Source organism: Rhagoletis pomonella, unplaced genomic scaffold (genome assembly GCF_013731165.1).
Source record: "Rhagoletis pomonella isolate Grant_MI unplaced genomic scaffold, Rhpom_1.0 Rhpom_scaffold_00002, whole genome shotgun sequence".
Lineage (NCBI taxonomy): Eukaryota > Metazoa > Arthropoda > Insecta > Diptera > Tephritidae > Rhagoletis > Rhagoletis pomonella.
In genome coordinates, this window is record NW_023458556.1 from 70,271,787 (window position 1) to 70,294,084 (window position 22,298).

At 32.4% G+C, this 22,298-nt stretch overlaps 2 protein-coding genes across 4 annotated transcripts in view; one reads left to right on the top strand and one right to left on the bottom strand.

Moving 5' to 3' along the window:
- Positions 1-22,298, top strand: part of LOC118734032 (glutamine-dependent NAD(+) synthetase) — a 400,175-nt gene that overhangs the window by 148,425 nt on the left and 229,452 nt on the right. For 2 of the 3 annotated variants that reach the window (XM_036463723.1, XM_036463722.1), the window contains exon 3: positions 9,830-9,857. The gene's annotated coding sequence lies outside the window, so the exon portion shown is untranslated. Of the gene's footprint in view, positions 1-9,829; positions 10,134-22,298 lie in introns of all 3 variants that reach the window. The other variant, XM_036463721.1, reaches the window with a different exon arrangement.
- The window catches only part of LOC118754595 (cytosolic carboxypeptidase Nna1), a 213,519-nt gene that overhangs the window by 147,896 nt on the left and 43,325 nt on the right, over positions 1-22,298 (bottom strand). The gene's annotated exons all lie outside the window — the stretch shown is intronic.

The following is a 22,298-nucleotide window of genomic DNA, read 5'->3' on the forward strand; positions in this document are numbered from 1 at the left end:
ACTGGCTGCCGAGATAGGTCGATCTTCCACTCAGCCATCGATATGTATATGAGGAAGTAGAGAAAATGGCCAAAGAAATACTTATTGGCGAGGGAGGCAATTCGAGGTTTTCACATTGCCGGTTATGTTTCAGTAAGCGATCTAAAGAGTTTTCTTTAATATGTACATTAGGGCGGTCCTTAAATGTAGGAGGCAAATTTGTATATCAGATTTCCTCGGGACCAACATTTTTATGTGATATCTTCAACTTTAGTAGTATCGATTTTGGATATTAAATGAAAACAAAAAATTTTAATTTTTTGAGTCTCCATGGACCCCATTGCGACACGCCTTAACCGACTCCAATTAGAACCAAAATTTATATGTGATATCTTCGACTACGGTAGTATCGATTTTGGGTATGAGTAAGTAATATTTGTTCTAAATAATGAAACAAATCGGGCCCTAAATACGGGGTTTTCAAATATTTCGACACCCGTGTGCATTATCATCGGGTTCTGTGCTAAGTTCAGATTTCCAGTCCATAGCTCATCCAGAAGTTGATAAAAAATTAATTGCAAGTACTTTACAAAGGACGTTCGAAATATGTTTTTCATTACATCTCGAACATGGATCTTAGCTATTGCACTTATTATTTTAAAATTAAAATGATATAAGTTCAACTGTAATAATAATAAACTTACCAACATTTTGCGCAATATACAATCAATTAAGCGATAACTGCTTACCTGAAAAAAGAAGAAGATTTAAGTTAGATAATTTCTGCAGAAATTAAGTGAAGAATGCGTACTTTATTTTAAGAGGCTCGGATCGTTCCGCGCTCTGGCTTTCTTAAGATTCCTACAAAAGTATTTTGACTAATTTTAACGTCAATATGTACGTAATGTTGTACGATTATCACTTGACTAGTGGAAAATTTTAACTTATTTGTGTGCGCAGATACATATGTACATTAGAGTGGCCTTTTTTGGTCGATTTTCAAAAACCGAAAATTTTCGCACGAAAAAACATGAGGTTGGCAAGGAAAATAAATATGAAATTTGTTTTCTCCGGATTCGGAAATTCCGAGTGGTTCCGGGTTGATCATTTTGATTTTTTAATAGGAAATATGTTGAAATTGAAATTATTATTTTAAATTTTCAGCTTTTACGACCATGAAACCCACTTTTATATTCCTGAACTGTTTTTTATTGAAAATGTACTTTTTAAAGTGCTCAAAAAGTCTGAAATTGATTGCAAAACCATGGTACACGATAATATTAAATCTGAGAAAAATATGAAATCATCATTTATATCAATATATCATTTAATGTGTAATAATAATAATATTTAATATCATTTTAAATAAAGCATAAGTAGAATTTTTCTAATATATACTTAAAAAAAAAGAAATGCAAAATAAAAGAAATTGGTGTAATTTCGACATTTTTGGTCGAAAAAGCTCAACCCGGAACCTCTAGGAATCACCTGAAGGCTTTTAAACTAATTACGTATTTATTTATATCCCCAACCTCACATTATTATGTGCGAAAACTTTTGGATTCATGCATTTCAAATTTTTCATACAACAAAAAGGCGACTCTAACATACATACATATATATATAGTGAAGTTGAAAATTAAGCAAAAGGTAATAACTAATTCATACTGATTCGCTTGAAATTCAGTACCCTTAACTTTTGCTATCAATATCATGTATACGAACACGTGACGCTACCCGGAGGGTACTGCGTAGTCGGCATCGTCTAGGCCTGTCTATATACCTTCAGGTTTAAAACAACTTGCGAGCATTTTAATGGTCATATTTACATAACCAGAGAGTAAGTTGATGCCACAAGATCGATACAGCAATACAGGCTTAAAAAGTGACCAAATTAAATAAAAACGAATAGCTTCAAATTCCGAAAGTTGTAAGATATTTATTCTTGTGTGAAGTAAAGACCATGAAAAAGATAATATCTATAAACTGGCTACAATAATTTGATAGTAACAACAAATTGTTCATCGTAGCGTGAATAACACAAAAAATTGTCTTGTTAAAAGAGAAATTTATTGTAAAAATTATTATTTATAGGAATTTGACATTTTTGTTGTTGTATATGGAAGTGTAAATATTTATCGAAAACGGTGCGAAATATCATCCTACTGTATTGTATATAGTTTAGAAGAAATTAATTCTTCAAATTGCTCATACTCAAAAATATTATTGTCCATAACGTGAACAAATATAGGAATTTTTTCTAAATAACTATTTACAGGCCAGCATAAAAGTTAGGAGAAGTACTTCTTCATTGGTATAATTTTTCAAAAAATGCGCGACTCCACGAAACTATCCAGGTACCAGGCCTTGAAAAATGCGATAAATAGATATGTATGTATGGATGCGCTACGAATAGGTTTAACACAACTATTCTTGCCCACGCAAGAATACCCTAAAGTTGCTTAAAGTTCGATGTCGGTGAACTCTATGTTGTCGTGGTCCGATTGTGGACCATAATAATAATAATAATAGATTGGCGCTTACACATATGTTAGTGATTGGCCGAGCTTTTCCTCCGACTTGTGGCGTGCGCCTTGATGTTGTCACACAAAGCGGAGGGACCTACAGTTTTACGCCGACTCCGAACGGCGATTGTATTTTAATGAGAAGCTGTTTTTCATGGCAGAAATACACTCGGAGGTTTGCCATTGCCTGCCGAGGGACGACCGCTGTTAAGAAAACACCTTTTTCTATATTTTTTGGGATGTTGCTTTGACCAGGGCTTGAACCCAGGTGCTGATGAGTGCAAGCGCGCACTGCTTACCACTACACCACAGCGGCCGACGATTACACCACAGTGGACCATACTGTTTAAAAAATCAAGTTCAACTTGTATTAATGGAACAAGATAATTGAAATACTTACATATGTATTAAACTATGGGTGTCACACAATTCCTTTGAATAGGTTTGCCAACTGTTTTAAAAGCCAAATTTAGTTTAATTATGCACAAGTTATTAGCTTTAAAATTATGGATGTCGGACGAAAGAGTGTTAAGAAATCTTCGGTTTTAACGTTAGAATATGTTGAGGTGTTTGAAAAAGGTTGAAAACTGTAAATAAATTCAAATTACTTACATTTATTATGCTTGTAAATATTGCTATCTTAGAGTGAAAAGTTGTGAAAAATAATATTTTGACATTGAAAACAAGCGAAACTAAAAATGCACTGTCGCCAAAAGGAATAAGGCAAAAAATTTTCTAAGTGGAAAAGAGGCATAGAAAATGCGATAATACCAAAATATTACGAAATCTTTTATTTCTCGTATGGAGCTTGCCTGTGCTTAAAATGCGCAAAATGTTTGATTAAAAGTTTTGCAAAATATAAAAAAAATGCTAAAGCTGGAAACACATTGGAATCGACGGGCTACATACCACAGCTGTCAAATTATTTTAACACGTACTCTTACGTAGATAATTATTTTGGCGACGACACGGCAACACCGCGATGTGTTCAGAGCTGAAAGAAGTATTTTTCCTCTTTTGTAAAGTTTATAAAAATGAACTCAGCAACTTTTCACATTAAGCTAGCGAAATGTATTCTGTCTGATTGTTTTATAACCTTCCTTTGTTATTAAATATATTTTCTGGTGCCTGCTAAAACTGCGTGTATAAATCGTGTTGCGATATTTAAAATGTTTTTGTGATTTTCATACTTTACTACGAAATAGGAAGTATTCCGCATGACTTCCTGAATAATATAAATTAATTAAAAAAAACCAGAGATAGAAAAAATGCAGCCGCATGAAATTATCGATGGTTGGAAATATGCGCGGGAATTAAAACATACATAAATGTCCACAGAAGTGTCACTGAATGTAATTAAATTGTAAAAAATCTCTGAAAAGTATTTATGCATAAAAAAAGTGAAAGTGAAAACGCGAGCAATCGCATTTGAAAATTTAAAATTTATGTGTGCGTTGAGATCAAAGCGACTTTAAATTAATTGAATATTAAAATGCAATGTGTGCGGAAATAAAATGTTTAAATAGTAAAAAATAAATCTGCAAATTCGAACTTTATTGTTCCGGTTATAACACAGCTAAAAAATTTTTTCAGAGCACAATCATTCATTTAAACTTAATAACCATTAAGTTAACTTTCAAAATAATTAGTTAGTTAAAACTGCTTAGATAACTTTTAAATTGATTAGATAAATACAGAGAAAAGAGCAGTTTCCCTAAATAATAGTGATAGGAAAGCAATTTTAAAAGTCGGTGACTTTTTGAATAAAATATATTTTTTTCGAAAAAAGAGTGTTTTATTTCGCAACATAGGCTCTATTTAGCTCGTTACATTTAGTTCAGCATTTTGCAATTTTTTAAAACTTTCTAGATAAGGGGGGTTTTCAAGATTCTCAAAACAAACGTTTGCTTCAGTGATGACCTCTTCATTCGGCCCAAATCTCTTACCGCAAAGCCATTTCTTTGGGTTTGAAACAGGAAATAGTCGCTGTGTGCTAAATCTGGTGAATATGGTGGATGGGATGGAGTTCGTACCCCAGTTGATATGCAAAGATTTTCATATTCACTTTTTACACACATACAGTTGCTATGAAAATAATAGCACCAAAATTCAGAATGGTGTTTATTTATTTATTTTCAATAATTTTCATTTAAATTACAGTTCGATCTATAACAGAAAGGCTTCAAAGCTTGCACAAAGTTCACAAAAATTAATCAAATTAAAAAAATCTCCCATCGAAATTTCAAACTTTTTATCTAAAATTTTTGGAAAATTTTCGAGTTATTTAGGTCAACAGTAATAAAGTGTTTCAAGTCGTTAATGATTACCGTTAATTTCTTCCAAATAAAAATTAATTTTGCTGGTGCGTTTGGTGCTATTATTTGGACCGCTGGTGTGCATATCGCACACTAATAATGAGGAGAATTAATAAAAAAATTTGATATTGTTGGAAAACGCAATCAAAGTTTGATCAATACAGGAAAAATAGAAGTACCCATATCTTCGAGGCTTTTAGGAAGTTTAGTTACCTGTTAGACTGAATGCATTCTTCTTATTAAGCTCGTATTATTTGTATGACAAAACCTTCAAAAATTTATATTTTGAACTAATTATCTTTATTATTATATGTGCGATATATTTATTTTATTATATTTGTTGAAAAAATAGTTCGCAAAAACTTTTCCATAGTTTGCCGACTGGCACTGAAATAAAGTTTCTGTCATCAGTTCAATGCCAGCCACAACTGAACCACTGATACGCAAATCATTTGCATTTTAAAAAGCCACATAAATGCGTATAAAATATGTAAATTTTATTGTCGAAGGAACTTAAGCTATATATTTATGTATCTATGTATATACAGTAGAGTTAAATGTGTGTTAATACATGTATTTACCATCCGTTAGAAACAAAAACATTAAATTTATGTATTGCACAAAGTTAAACCATAAACGCCATTTCACAGCAAACTTAAACCTTTAACCAGGCGACTGATTCCCTGCCACATTCCCGTTTCCTGCACTCTGCATGCAACCATCACTTGCGGTTGAGCAAATTTTAGGTTCTGCACATATAGCCTTTGAAAACACACACACACACACTCATGCACCTACTGGCAGCATGGTGCCGCAAATAGCTCGAATTTATTACATCGTTAAATATTTATGCAAATTTGTTGTGATACACATAATTTTTAAACATAACACACAAATTCACATACATAGTTTTTTTTGCATTATGCTTGTTGCACTTTAGGATTTTTGTGACGCTCGCAAATTTTTTCAATACATCACATGTAGATATGTATTTGGGTCGTTCTTAAAAAACATGACCAATTGGTGTCCCCAGACTTTACTATTTTATATTTTGTTTCTTCAAAAAGAAAATAGAAAAATATCTGCATTTTTATAAATTATTATCGATTCTACGTAACTATATTATAAAAAAAAAATAATTAATTATCTGAAAATAACTTAAAAAATATTTTCAATGTCAAAGGTTTAGCAAAAACCTGTGTCCCGAGCCAATTTATAAAAATTTAATAGTTATTTTCAGTTGAAATAAAATTTAAAAAAATAATATTTACAATTTTTGTTATTCAGTTTGTGTATATTAATACCATATATAGAAAAGAATGATGAAAAATAATTTTTTTGTATAATTTTTATGAAGAAAATTTGTGTCCCCAGGTTTTGGTCCCCTCTGTTACGTCCACTCATTTTATTGAAAAATGTTTGTTAAACGTTATGACGCGTATATTTCTCTTATGCTTCTCCATCATAACTTAGCTAAAATCAACAAAATGTGTTTTGAACTGTTCTGTCTTGTTTAGTGCGTTGTTGAGTAAGGAACCCAATTGTATGCCGGGTACGTACCCTTATTCAGTGTCAACTCTGTTACTGTTGAAAAACGGTGAGTAAAGTGATTTTTTATTTATTTTATAATTTTTTTATAAATATTTTATGTACATTAATTAAGTGGACAAATAAATTCTCCAAAATTCGAATAAAAAGCTAAAATATGGTATTTTTGAGTTAATTTGTCCCCTCTGTTACCGGTCCACTCTGTGACTTATTAACTCCAAAAACTCCAAAAATTAAAAAAAATACTGCTGGTTATGGATTCCTATTGTTGATACCATCCGTAACCACATGAGGCCAATTATAAACATATTTGGCCAACTTAATTTTTAAAAATTACAAAATTCAGAATGGTCATGTTTTTTAAGAACGACCCATTTACTTGCGGATTTGGACGGACCGCCACATGAATTAACATGCTGTGTCTATAGCCATACTCATAAATTTGCTGACTGTTCTCGTTGCAAATTATGCAAGAAGGTTATAAATTTAACTGGCGAATATTGGAGCTTTGACGAATTTGCATATGTTTACGATGACAACCACAAAATATGTACAGATTATGAAAACTTTAATAATAATTTTATGAGTTTGCTGCTGTTAGGATTATACTCGTCAATCACTTGTCCTTGGAGTTACATGAAGCATGTTGTGCAAGTGTATGGTTAGAGTGGCGACCGTGGCGTATGTGCGATTTTGATTATGTATGCACTACATTTAGGGCCAATTTCACAATGCGTAGTTAACTCAGAATCGGGAGTTAACTACAGATTTTTGTACTGAAAATCTCTAGTTAACTGTCGATTCGGAGTTAACTACGCACTGTGAAATTGGCCCTTAGTTTTTGGATATGCGGTTGATTATTTCAGTTCACCAAACTCCCTTTTGATGATATAAATGGTGAAGTAGGGACATTCTTATTCTTCTTTCGAGAGGCTTACTAAAGTAGTGAACGAAAGATGGCTGACGAAATAACCCGAAAACCGCCATGAAATTGTGGGCGTTGCTCACCGCTAAACGCACTGGCTTACTACTGAGCCTAAATAAGCATAATATCAGTTTGTTAGTATCTGTTAGAAGAGAACACTGCACGGTAGAACCTATCAGAATGAAGAACTCAGTGCCCTGCTCTATCCATCCGAAAGCTCTTCACTCTGGGTAGACAATTTTTCGAAAGCTTGGAGAACTTTAGCTGCGTGGGAATAAGGGATCTTCTAAAATTCCTGCGAAGTTCAATTGGCTTTAGGAGAGATTTCGAGTTGCTGACCCCACATGTAGTATAAAAATGGGCCTTGAGAAGGTCATGATTTGCGACATGAGTGGTAGGCGAATGCCAAATGGGGTGGCGACTACAATGGATAAATCGGAAAATGATGACAGCAGAATGCTCTTTATTTCTATCGTATCATGAGAGTGGTAGGGACGTGAATGAAGAAGTAAGACATATTTTCTATTTGCTGTTCAGTTGTGTGTGGTGGCATACAGCGTAGGGCTCTACAAGGAAATTTCAACAACTCGACTAATTTTTATTAGCATCGGACACATAACGACAGCCACAAATAAACAAAAGCCCGAGTAACAGTTCATTTCCACCAAACCTTAACTGCAGTTTATGCCTAGTCGAAAACGGAGATTGCAATTCTAAGGGAGTAATTGCTTATATTAAGTACAAGAAAACCAAGGTGAAACAGCAAGTAGTAATAAATAAACCTTTTCGATCGCCCCATGTTAGATTTATTGGAACTTATCAGAGCTCTTAACTGTAGTTAAGGCTTAGGTGAAAATGGGCTACAACATTTGCGCGGCTAAAAAGTGAGACATTCTTGTAAAAGGAAATCGAAGCTGGCTACTACAGAAAAAGGTTTTTTTTTTTAAACGAACCTTGAAGTATGTCACTATCAAAATGGGTGTGGTCGTCTTAACAAGGAGGAGAAGAGCTCGTGCAAAATTGATTGGAACTGCTCGCAGCCAACATAAACCGCGCGCAACAACAATTGTATGCAATAAGGCACAGAGTTAATTTGGGACTGCACAGAATTTAATTGGGACAATTTTTTTATTATGCGCCAATTCAGCACAATAAAAATGGGCCAGATTGGTGCATTTACGGCAATCGTGTGACTTTGTGTGGCTTAAGACTTCGAAAATGTGTCAGGGGCTGTAGAAAATACGAAGAAGGGCAATGTTCTTTAACCTCTACATAACAGACCTATACCGATATATGTATGTATGTAGGTATGTACTCTTGGATCACCTAAATTTAGTGACCAGACATGAAAAATGGCGCAGTAAGGTCAAAAATTAATATGAAATAATAAAGCTAAGCATTAATCGAGTGAAACTTAAGGAGTTGCAATGTTTTATATTCACAAGTTTCAATATGTGTCGGATTATCAAACCATTTAAAAAAGCCTGCAAGCATTTTTTACCTTATTTTCAGTTAAGCCTTACTTAGGCACTCGGCACATTACGCGCCTAATCAAAGTAGAGTAATCGTTTCATCATACCGAAACGAATGCATGTCGACTCGACTTCTGCACATTTGCACGCCCTGTATAAGTCACCAGCTAATAAACACTTTCTACACATAACACATTTTTTGGCCGTTCTTTCGCAAATATTTCCGCTCCGAAATATTGCATAAACGCTTGTGGTTTAATGCAATTTGCACGAATTTTAGCACGAAATCGTTCATTTCCAATTATTTTCTATTAAATGGACAAATAAATTTTATTTCCAACACAAACAAGTAAACAAATGACGATTTCAAAACTGCAAGCGCCTTACAATGTTGGGCGCTTCGATTCATGAAGCTCTGTAGATTACGATTCAAAATCATGTTTGCGCCTAATCATAAAAGCTTCATGAATCGAAGCGCCCAACATTGTAAGGCGCTTCGATTCATGAAGCTTTTATGATTAGGCGCAAACATGATTTTGAATCGTAATCTACAGAGCTTCATTGAAATACATGGGCTGGGCATAAAAGCTTTATACTTTAGTATGCCGAAACGATTACACTACTGTGATTAGGAGCTTAATGTGCGGAGTGCCTTACTGATTTTTTAAATTTAAGTTTACATACATATACCTATGTTACTACTGTGAAAACAAAAAGTTAACTGTTTTAATAAATTAGTCAAAAAGTATTTGTTTTATTTTATTTTAATTATTTCATAAATTTTACAGAACCATAACAGTTATACATACATATGGATCATATTTCGTAATATTTATGGCATTATTCACAAAAAATAAAATAGGTTTAAAGAACTTTGTAAGGTGACATTTTCATACAATTTTTCTAATTATAAAAATTTATTATTAAAATTTTCTTTATTTTTTTTTAATTCGGGTGTTAGTATATTTATTTGAGAGAAAATTTAACATAAAAACTTATGTATATATTTATATGCAGCTTATTATTACTTGCTTTCTAATCATCTTGTGTCTTTTATATTTGCAGATTCAACATCTCAACGCAATTTGCACATGTAAGCTAAGGGGTTTGTATAATTTCTCAATAAGTTTCATGCAGATTTCATGAAAACATTATTCACAACTTTATCTACGTTTCGTGGCGTCCATTCAATTTCTACTGCTTAAAAGCGTAGTAAAAAACTATTACAAAAGTAGATGCGGGTGAATTTGTATTTAAATTCCTGTGTATGAGTAACTATTTGTGTTTAAAGGAAAAAATAAACTTTCTACGAGATGAAAAACGAGAAATGCACTGCAGTAAAAGTTCAGTTATTTTGTACGAGTTTAGAGTAAGTGTAGTATTTTTTATTTTCTCTTTTTATTTCAACCGTATTGTTTTTGTATTCATACATAATTATTTCCAAAATCTGATTCCATAAATGTCACTCATACGCAATGTATACCCACTGGGGATTTAGTTGCTTGCAATGACTTCCACGAGTTGGAGTGCATCACTACTAAGTTTGCACACATTTTTCTAATATGTACTAAACATTCCCCTAAAGTTGGACAATGATTTTGCAGGTATACAGCGAATGATTTATTCTAGAATAAACATAAATGTTATATTAATACGACTATGTATGTATATAAGTTCCTAAGTTTACATTTTACTTTTTTCTTCTCTCCTTACGGTACCTGTAATTCAGTACATGTGTACGTACAAACTAAGTTTTTGCTTTGCGTTGCTTTAGAATCTTAAAGGATTCACTCCTGAATATTTAAAGGTACACGTAAACGATGAGAATAAATACCTTGAGAGTTCCGCCATATTGGTCTGAGAATTCTCCTGGGTGTTTACACGTACACGGACCCTCACTTGTATTTTGTTCTTATGATAGTTTTTGGTAAGAAAAATCTCACTCATTCTCATGTCTGTTTACACGAAGAGCTCTCACGCGGTTTGAAAGTAAAATATTTAATAATATATGAACTTATGCAAGAATTACAGAATACAAGATTGCAGTGACAAAACGAAACAAAAGAAGAATAAATGAAAAAAAAAAACTTTTGAATATACCACGCTTTTATAAATGGAATAAAAATTAGAAAATAATACTTTTCAGTCCCATAGAAACTTTTTTAATAACTTTTGATTTTGAAATTTTAGCAAATGTCATTATAAACCATTTATGAGAATGAAAACGAAAAACGTGGAGCGCATGCAATAAAAAGCATTACATTTAATTGATTTACAAACTACATAACATAGACCTGAAATTTAATTTCTACATAGAAAGTATCAATTTTAGATCGATTTTAGCGCTCGTTGTTCATATATCCACATACATACATACTATATTACCTTTATATCAATTCAGGTCTATTACATGCGCCCCACGCTTTTCATTTTCAATCTCATAATGACTTTTACTAAAATTTCAAAATCAAAAGATATCAAAACAAATTCTATGGAACTGAGAAATATTATTTTCTAATTTTTAGTCCATTTAAAAAAGCGTGGTATATTAAAGTTTTTTATTTTAATTTTATTTATTTTATACTTTTTAGTCTTGCCTGTATAAAATTTTGCAATAGATATTAAAATAATTCAACTTGCAGTGAAAAGAGAACAGAAGACAAAGCAAGCAAAATGTTTTGTGCTTACGTTGAGTATATACCTACATATGTACGTACATACATATAGCAGCAATTAATTTCATTTAAAGAAAAGGCGTGTCGTCCATTTCCGCTGTAGCGTATGTAGTGCATATTTTTAGGCGCAAAATTTAACTTCTTCGGGCGGGGCGACATCTAGAGTCTTCTAATTGTATGTTTTTGATATGATACGTACGACGAGGTTGATATCTAGACTAAGTTGATATCTAGACTTTGCCATAAATACCTTTGCTATATTTATAGTATAAATGGTGGTCTAGACACACAACATGGCAAGTTGATAAAAGCGTTGTAATAAAAGGGCGTGAATTTGCCAAGAATAAGTAACGGTACTGTTGTTTTCTCTACATTGCGATAATTATGTAGAATTTTGTCGTTCAGGTGTTGTGAAGAATGTTTAATAGACGCAAAAAATTACTTTTTGGTCTCCTGTCCCTCAAAGAAGATATAAAAAAACAATAGGAAGATAGTGAGCATTTATTTTACGTCGGTCCATTTCTAAGTATTTTAATATGAGTTAATATTCATGAACAACACATCGTGAGAATACTAAAACCCAACGAATTGAATTTTGTTTTTATTGTTTGAACTTCCAATATAACAATTCGCTCAAGACAAAATGCAAATGTACCCAACAATAGCAAATGATGATTAGTCAATGCATAGCAAGATTTACATATGTATATAAGGTGGCGCATTTCGCAGGTCCGTTATTACACGATGTAGAAAATAAAGGTGGCGCCATTTGCGGACCACTAACCCTCTCTTCGTCGTCCACCTACTCGCTGATGTCATAAAATATCTTCTCAAACTAGGGATGAAAATTAAGATTTCTAATTGTACCTATGTCCCGAAAAACTTGAACTTAAATGTACCTAAAAAGTAAATATATATTTTGATGTGTATAATTTTTTGATAGTGGGTGGTTAACCTCTCCCTTCGGTACCATATATACTTTTGGACTCTTATCAAACACTCTTTGCTATTAATAATAGCCTTAAAGGGACTTTCTCCGAGCAGTTCAAACCAAAACTATATTTTAACCAATATTTATGCCTATTTGCAAAGAAAAGATGGTATTGGAAAAGCATCCCAGACTAGAAAATGCTTTGAAATGCGTATAAAAATAAGAAAATGTCCCGACAAGTTATTTTGCTTCCTTCCAGATGTACCTAAAATGGTGTGCTTGTACCGAATATACGTTCAAATTTAAAAGGCTAAATAATGGGTACAATTCTACTTGCATTTAAATCATTTTTTCGCATCACATGTTCACGTTTCCTCTTATTTTTTAGAATTTATATTTTGCTCCCTCATTCTTTCACTTTTATTCATTCCCACACTTTTATGACGTCACAACCGGTTGCTCACAGTTTGATTTGCGCAATCTTGTATTCTATCCCTCTTGCGTTATTAGGCATCTTACACTCTGTACGGCTGAGAATGAAAATTCTCAACGCGTGACATAAGTATGCGACCTGAGAATATGAGTGAGAGTGTAAGAAAACTCTCAAACACGCTTGTTACACGGTGTGATTATGGCAACTTAACGTAACTTACGGCTCTCTCTTAAAAATTCTGTTAAATGGGTGTTGCTTATAATCGAACAGCCAAAACTTAACGTAACTTAATGCCACGTCGAAATCTGTTTCATTTTGATTCTCTAAGTTCTACGTTCCGTTAAGTTAAGTTAAGTTGCAAAAATAAGGCTTTAAGAATATTCCAGTGCTGACAACTTATGAGAACTCCACGATAAGAATGAATACCAACTCTCATTACTTGTTCGACGGTGAGAATGAGAGTGAATTCCTATCCTCAAGGTATTTACGGTGACAGGTAATAAGATCAACGGAAATAAGGTCAATTGACGTTATTTCCCACCCTGGTGCGAAATAAAGACAATTGACATTATTGCCTTTTCAAAAGCGAAATAAAGTCAACAAAAATTTGGAAATAAAGTCAGTGACGCTATTTCCTCATTCAAATCGAAATAGCGTCAACAATTCTTAAAGTATGTCGATTCATAGAAAAAAATGTTGTTCTTACAATAAACATTGCCCCGTAAGTGTTGTTTTTTAATAGATGACAAAGGTTATTGCCAAATCCTCAGTGTGGTGATATTAATCCACACACAATCAAGAACTACCACCAATTGATTTTATTAAAAAAATTTAAATTACGAATATGTAAAAACACGATGCGAAAAACTAAACGCAAAGCAAAGCTGGAATACGAGAAATATTTGAAAAAAGAGTGTAGAAATGATCCAGAACTTGCAAAACATGTTTCGTTTCCACAAAAATGAAGCGAACACTATTAAATTGAAGAAACAGTCCATGTCCAAAAACCCCGGAGGAACACTGAAAGAATTCTGTGTTTTAAATTAGCATATTTTGAACGAATTCGGAATGTCTAAGGTGGAAAAGAAGCCAATCTTTATATAAGGAAACAATTATAGAAAAATAATTTTCTTACACTGTATTCATGTCTCCGCCAGCAATTTGTGACATCATTGGAAAGCAAGGCGAACGACGACACTATTTATTAGATGGCACATTCAAGCCAATGTGCCAAAATGCGGGTATAAACAATTATTGATTTTTTAATATCGGAACCGAGATCATGTAAATAAATTGATTGGTTTGTGAAAACACACACATTATATGCTTTTTTACTGCAGACAAGTTGTTGCCAAAACACAGCAGAAATCTTCTAATCAGGGCTGCCAACTATCCTTAGTTATAAGGTGCCATATTGAGGATAAAAAAGTGCCAAAATGTGCCAAATAGAAAAATAAAAGTGCCAAAAAAGGTGCCATTCCTCTTAATCATTCAAATTTTGCAATAAAATAAAGCCACATTTTCAAAACAAAAGTGCAATGATAAATTAAGATAAACCAGTTGAATAGCCTTTATAAATTAGAAATTTTTAGTTGAGAAAAAGAAGTGCACGCAAAGGATTTCACAAAAATGTATTGAAAAGTTATTGTTTTACAAAAGTGCCATTTTGGCACTTTGTGCCAAATTGAAAAATTAAGTGCCATTTGAAGTAAAATAGGGACAAATGGCACGGTTTGAACCAAGTTGGCATCCCTGCTTCCAATAACTTACAAATATAAAAATGTGAAATATCGAGGGCTTGAATTCGTTAATACCCTCTATCTGCAATTTGCACAAAAACTAATTTGTAATTTTAGAAACCGTCTGGGACTTATTACCTGTCGTTATATAAGGTAAGCATTAATATCACCGATGAAAGTTAAAGCTTAGGTGGATTTTTATATCAGAATCTCATCTTTGTGAAAAGTGTGCAGATAGAGGGTATTATTGAATATAAGCCCTCGATGTTTAAAATATATATAAATTTTATTTCAATGTATACAAAAAATAAATCTACCTGCGTTACAGCACGGCCGGGGGTGTGCGCGCAGGTCGCGCGGGGTACGCGGGCCGCCTCGAAGCTAAGCAAATTTAATGTTTGAAAGAGCAACAATGTCAATGGATATTATTTCGCTTTTAAAAAGGTAATAATGTCAATTGACTTTATTTCGCACCAGGGTGGGAAATAAAGTCAATTGACCTTATTTCCGTTGATCTTATTACCTGTCACCGTATTTACTCTCATCGTTTACGAGCATCTTTATGCATGTGCGCAAGCGCGTATATATGTAAATGCATTTTACTACACGGTCAAAAATTTGGGTTCAATTTTTACACCGCGCTGGGACTACTGCCCTTTTTAATCTTTTATAGTCTACATTTTAAACCAGTAAATAGTTTTAAGCAATTTTTAATATATTCTGGTTTAAGTTTTAGTCCAAAAAGTTCGTGGTTCAAAAATCAAACCAAACTGTTTTAATTCTAGTTTCTAGGTTTCATATATGGAAAATTTGGTTTAAAATCTAAACCGAAATAGAAAATGTTTGCACACAGCGAAATGTGGTGTTGATTCATACTCAACATATGGAAGCACATTTACATGCGTGGCTGTAGCTGAGTGTGCAAAGATGCTTGATACAATTGGTTGTTACCAAGGCTGTCCGGGTTCAATCCCCATCAGACGGAGCATGAAATTTAAGATTTTTTTTTTTTATTCTTAATCATGAAAATGTTTGGGTTTCAAATTTAAACCGAACTGGTTAAATTCTAAACCCAACGTATGTGCTCTCTTTTTTTAACTTGGAAGGTTTGTATTTGAAACTGAATTTAGTTTGGTCATATATGTAGTCCAAAAAGTTTAAAATTAAAACCGAAATTTTTAACCGTGTATATACATAAATTTGCTTTCGCTTATATGCGTAATAAAATGCTTTGCGTTCGCTCGTTTTTACTATTAAATAGTAAACCTACACTTGCAGGCGTGCTTGCTTTCTTTGTCCGTTCTTTTCTTTGGTGCATGAACCGGAAAATTACATAATAGCACAACACATACTTACATACATATGTATGTACTTATACGTGTGTTTGCGTCCACTTGTGCATCCTACATTATAAGGCCAATAACTTCCCTCCCTGGCAAAGTAAAGATGTATGTATGTATAAATCTACATATACGTGCAGGAAATCCGCAAGCTTTAATGTTGTTATGACTACGCAACAAATACTAAGCGTATATATGTACTAGGGATGCCAAAATATGCGGAAAATTAGGGATATTTTTTAAGTCATCCCGGGATTTACCCCGGGATTCACATTCAGACGTAACTTTTATGAATATGGGTAAAAATTCAATAACTGAAAGCATTTAACCATACCATGAAATAAAACTATTTAAAATTTACGATAAACTTATTGTAAAAATCACATATTTATTAATACAGGCAAATTTTAAAGTTATAAATTTTTTAAATTTTATTCTAAAAACCATGTGATTGAGGAACGCATACATCATAAATCACGGTGTCCTTGAACCAGATTCATTTGCATCGATCTGGAACGATGGAATTTCCGATATGACTATTTTGAGGGGGTGTTCTCGGGTTAGAATACGTGAAGCTCAAAATCGTGGCAAGTGCCGATTTCAAAAACGGTTACTTTTTCGATTTTCAGGTAGGTTTTCGTTAAGGTTCTAGATGAATAATTATATATATTACATATATAAAAGTTCATTGTATACATATTTGTCTATGTATATGTAGAGGCCCGGCTATAGAGTGGATGTGTTTCCCCCCGGGGCCGGATTTTTTCTTAAATTTAGTTGGAAGATAAAAATTATAAAATTTTGTTAAGTAGATAAATTTGATTATTTAATATTCACATAGTTTTTATAATATCCAATAAATGCGAAAGCGCATATCTAGATCAGTGCCCGCCAAAAAGAGAAAAGTCTTAAAATGAGCATGTATTAGTTATGAAATAAAAAATGAGAATGTGTTGGTGGTAATTCACGGAAAAAAATTTCTGTGTTGTATTACTTATTATAAAAACTTTGGTATGTTTTTTTGCCGTTTTTTTCATTGTGCGCTATTTTTTTTTAGATCTAAACAACATAGAAACATATAATGAAAGTTAACGGCCCTAAGAAAGGAAAAAGTTGGCAAAATTTTGTATGTATTGTACAAAATTATTATTATTTTTTTATAATTTAAGTGTGGATTTCTGAGAAAAAAAGATAACGTGCTTCGAGCACTCTGAATATTAAAAGGAAATTTCGTTGATTTCAAGTAGAAATAAAATAAAAATATATATATCTAATATATTATTATTTTAAAATTAGGTAAAACTTGACATTTAAGAACAATTTAAAATAACGATTAAACCAAAAGATAAATAACAAAACCTATTGTATGTTTTAATTGAGGACTAGTCTGGTATTAAAAAAAATACATAATTCACAAAGTTCTTTTAATATGAAGAAAAAGCACGACTTGGTACCATATACATACATACCTATTTCTAGGGGTGTATGTACGAAAAATTGTGTTATAAAATTTTGGAATGAATATTCATTCATTCTGCTCAGTGTACCTACTTTATTCAACAATAATGCGTCATCAACCTGCTTCGCCTATTGTTTGCATGCAACTAAATAAAATTTGTTGCTCTTCTACTCTTTCTGTTGACGTTCGGATTGTGTACGTGTAAGAAGCCGATTGTGTACATGTGAAAGGCCGAATATAGTTCGTTTCCCAGGAAAGTGTTTGGCGGGCACTGATCTAGATACACATGCAAGTATGCTCAGGTCATTTCCGTGCTTGCCAAAACAACCGCCAATCTGGCAAATGTGAAACAAAGAAAGGTTCCGAAGTCAACACATGTTCTTTAAATGTTGTGATCGTAATGATTTTCCCATGATTCATGAAACTTTTTGGCCCCTATTATGATTTGCATTCGATTTTCGACTGTGGTCGAAAGTGCTGAGCGAACGAATTTGCATTTGGTATTATGGCACTCATTCGATGAAGAATAGCGCTATTGTGAATTTCGCTCGTTTAGGTTGTTCACAATAGTATATTTTTCACCGCTGAGAAGCTTTGTTTACAAATCGAGCAAACTAAATAGTGTGCTTATACATATTTATGTAAATTTGTTCTAATTAAAATGAAGTAAAAAAGAAAGCAAGTTTATAAAAACGTGGTAAAATGAGTACAACGAGTTCTGGTTCAACGATTCGTCAGAGGATGAGAGCTTAGTAAACTGGCCAGGAGTAGCAAATGTTTAAGAGAGTTTAAGTTTATTAGTCTTTCGAATATATTTTGATATAAAATATATTTAAGAAATTTGTCTACAGATTCATTAAAAAGTTCCGACCATCTAAAGAGGCGTTTGTGAGCCAAATCTATTTAAAATATTTTAAAACTATCAACAGCGCTACGATTTTGTTCTCAGAGATCGTGCCAACAGAGTATTGGGATTTTCTTTCACAAGTAAAACCAGCCTTTCGAGCTTGTGTTTAGTATTCAAGATGTTAGAACTGCATGAAATTAATAAAAATTGTTTAAAATTAATGTCTAGCCGCCAAAATGTAAGAAAACATATACAAAATCATACATTTTTCACAATTTTCTAACACTTCGCTACACCATCGAAAGCAAAATTCTGTTCGACAGAAAATTCGATACTCAACGAAAATTTCGACACGCTTGCATAGCTCATAATACGAATTCCACTTTCGATCTTCGATCTTCGATAGCCAGCGAAAATCGAAAATCGAATGCAGCTCATAATAAGGGCCTTTAAGTCGAAATTGTAGAGTTACCTTCAAAGAGATTCGAGGTTATTTACAACAGGGGAAAATCAGAAATCAATAGAAGACGAGTTTCTTGCATACAGCCCATCTGAGCTTAAATGAGCGCATTTGATTAAAACAATAAAAACTATTTTACGCATTCACTTGATCTATACAAACAGTATAGCAAAACAAATTCTCCCGTCAGACGAAGTTTTTATATAACAAAAAAAGTAAGTGCGCCTGGGCCACACTGGAGAAGTGAAACTTACGATACGAATCTATTTTTTCTCATAACCAATATACATAAATATGTACATACATACATTCATCTACTTTTGCTTAAGGTTATATTTTTTGTCTTTTCTTATTTCTTTTTCTTTTTATCTTATTCTGTTTTCCTTTATCTTAATTTTTATCTTTACACTCTATCGATAACAAAATCGATAGTAACATCGAACAAAATATAGCAAAATCGGTTATAATATTGGTAGCAAAATTGATTAGAAAATCGATAAAAATATTGATAACAAAATCTATAAAAATATCGATAAATAATCGATAAATATCGATAACGAAATCGACCAATATCGATAAATATCGATAACAAAATCGATAAATATCGATAAAAAAGTCGATAGATATCGATAACAAAATCGATAAATACCGATACCAAAATCGATAGATATCCATAACAAAATCGATAACTATCGATAATAAAATCGATAAAAAAGTAGATAAATATCGATAACAAAATCCATAAATATCTATAAAAAGTCGATAAATATCGATAGCAAACTTGATAAATGTCGACAACAAAATCGATAAATATCAATAGCAAAATCGATAAATATCGATTACAAAATCGATAACAAAATCTATAAATATCGATAACAAAACCGATAAAAATGTCGATTATTTCATCGATAAGTCTCGACAATCCCGAAAATCTCTAAATTTCCAAAATAGTTCCCAGATTCTCTGTGTCTCTCTCTATATCCTTTCCTCTTTAATTACCTTTATTTTAATCTTTCTTCCCCTATATTTATCTATACTTTTATCGGTATCCTCATCCTTCTCTTTGCCTTTACTTGTGTGTTTATCATTTTCTTCATCTACATATTCCCTTCACCTTTGCCCTTATATATATAAGTAAAGTGTTTAAATTTACCTTGGTCCTCATTTTTGCCTTTATCTTTACGCATCTTTGTTTTTGTTTTTATTTTTACCTTTGTCTTTATCTATGTATGTACGTACTCACCTTTACTTTCATTATTGTATTAGTCTTTTTCTAAGTGTTATTCTTTAACCTTTTATTAGTTGTATACCATATGCATACACACAAGAAGCACTTGTTTCAGCCCCAACCATTTCCGTTGCATCATTTCCGTTGCACCATTTCCGTTGCACCATTTCCGTTGCATTATTTCCGTTGCACCATTTCCATTGCACCATTTCCGTTGCACCATTTTCGTTGCATCATTTCCTTTGCACCATTTCCGTGTGCAATTTCCGTTGAATTTGCCAATTTACTCCCAACCAACCAACCGCCGCTAAAGAAGTTTCACTTCAAAAAGATTTTCTCCACATACTACGAAAATATTTGGTAGTTTTTAAAAGCACTGAATAAGTATGTAGTGATAACATTGGAAATTCGTTTAAATATAAAAAAAATTGGGCCCCCCTGGCCCATATTTAGTACCCTGGACGATAATACAAGTTTATATTATTAAATCAACAAAACTAACTAATAAAGGAATAGCTATATGGTAATAAGTGTTTAAGTTCATTTTTTTGAAACCAGATAAAAGTTGGCCGCTATAAGTGGACTAAAAGTTGGCTATCGTAGTAGATGACTACGAAATTCCCCACAGGGTGTATGTACATGTACATCGAGCCCTAACCGCCAAAATAACGTAAGCGACATTTTTTTCAAAATTGTTTTGATGCAGAATAGGAATATTTCTGCATCAAAAAGAAACTTTTGAACAAAATGTCGCTTACGTTATTTTGGCGGTTAGGGCTCGATATTTAAAAAATCACTCATATAGTCTTATTTATACTATAATACTTCAATGCGAAAATGTCTGCTGAAAATCGAAAAAGTTGCAGTTTTTCAATTCGGCACTTGCTACGATTTCAAACTTCGCATATTCTAACTCGGGAACACGGGGTTCACGTCCCAATTTTTTTTTTATTCAATACCAACACATCTTAATTCAACATGGAATGACACTCGTTTATCTTACCTCCCTTTTTCATATTTTGAGTGAGCTTATTCGCAATGAAATTAAAAGGGTGAGTAAATGATACCTCATAAGTCTAAATGGTAAGTTTTGGCTGAGTTATTTAAGTTTTTCTTAAACCAGTCTTTGAAAAATCAAAAATCTCATTATTATGATTCCGTAGAATTTTTTTTTTATATTTTTATGAACACTTTTTAAGCTTAAACTACTCAGTCATCAGAGGTAATTTTTTCAAAAACTATTAAAAAAAAACTGTTTATTTGGTGGAAGTCTTAAAATATAATACATAGATTTTATAATTCCAGTGGAAAAACAGTACCGCTTTTTACAACGCTTTTATCAACTTGCAATGTTGTGTGTCCAGAAACTTTCAATGTTGTGTGTCCGACACCATAAAACCTTTGCTTTGAGAAGTTCCTATAAAAAAGCATAGTGCATAGGGCGACAGCTGTAGTGAATAGGGCGAGGTAGATGACATCTAGATGTCGCCCTATGTACTACGTTTGCTACAGCGGAAATAGACAACACGCCATTTCTTTAAATAAAATTAATTGGTGCTCGTTTGTATGTACATACATATGTAAATGCATGTGTGTGCACCTTTCTATTAATATCGTTGAATTATTTTAATATCTATTGCAAAATTTTATTCAGACAGGACTAAAAAGTAGAAAATAAATAATATAAAAAAACTTTTTAATATACAACGCTTTTAAAAATGGACTAAAAAGTAGAAAATAATATTTCTCAGTCCCATAGAATTTGTTTTGATAACTTTTGATTTTGAAATTTTAGCAAAAGTCATTATAAACAATCTATGAAATTGAAAATGAAAAGCGTGGGGCGCATGTAATACACTTGAATTGATATGAAAAGTAATATATGTATGTATGTATGTGGGTATATGAATAACGACCGCTTAAAATCGATTTCAAAGTTCTACTTTCGCTGTGGAAATTTTAGGTCTACGTTATGTAGTTTGACTATTGTCAATTAAATCGAATGCTTTGTATTGCATGCGCTCCACGTTTTTCATTTTCAATTTCATAGATTGTTTATAATGACTTTTGCTAAAATTTCAAAATCAAAAGTTATCAAAACAAATTCTATGGGACTGAGAAATATTATTTTCTACTTTTTAGTCCATTTATAAAAGCGTTGTATATTAAAAAGTTTTTTTTTATATTATTTATTTTTTGTATGGACAGTGATGCAGTCTACTGTACATAAGTTGGCTATGATTACTGGGCCGTGCTATCATAGTAGCACAATACCGCGAAGTATATTTTAAAATTTTCAGGCAATAGCCTCATGCGATTATCGATTTTATTTTTTGTTGTTTGTGTGAAATATTTTATTTTTATCAGTATTTTTCTTTTAATCAAAATATGTTGAAATAAAAGTCAAAAAAAAATAAAAAAT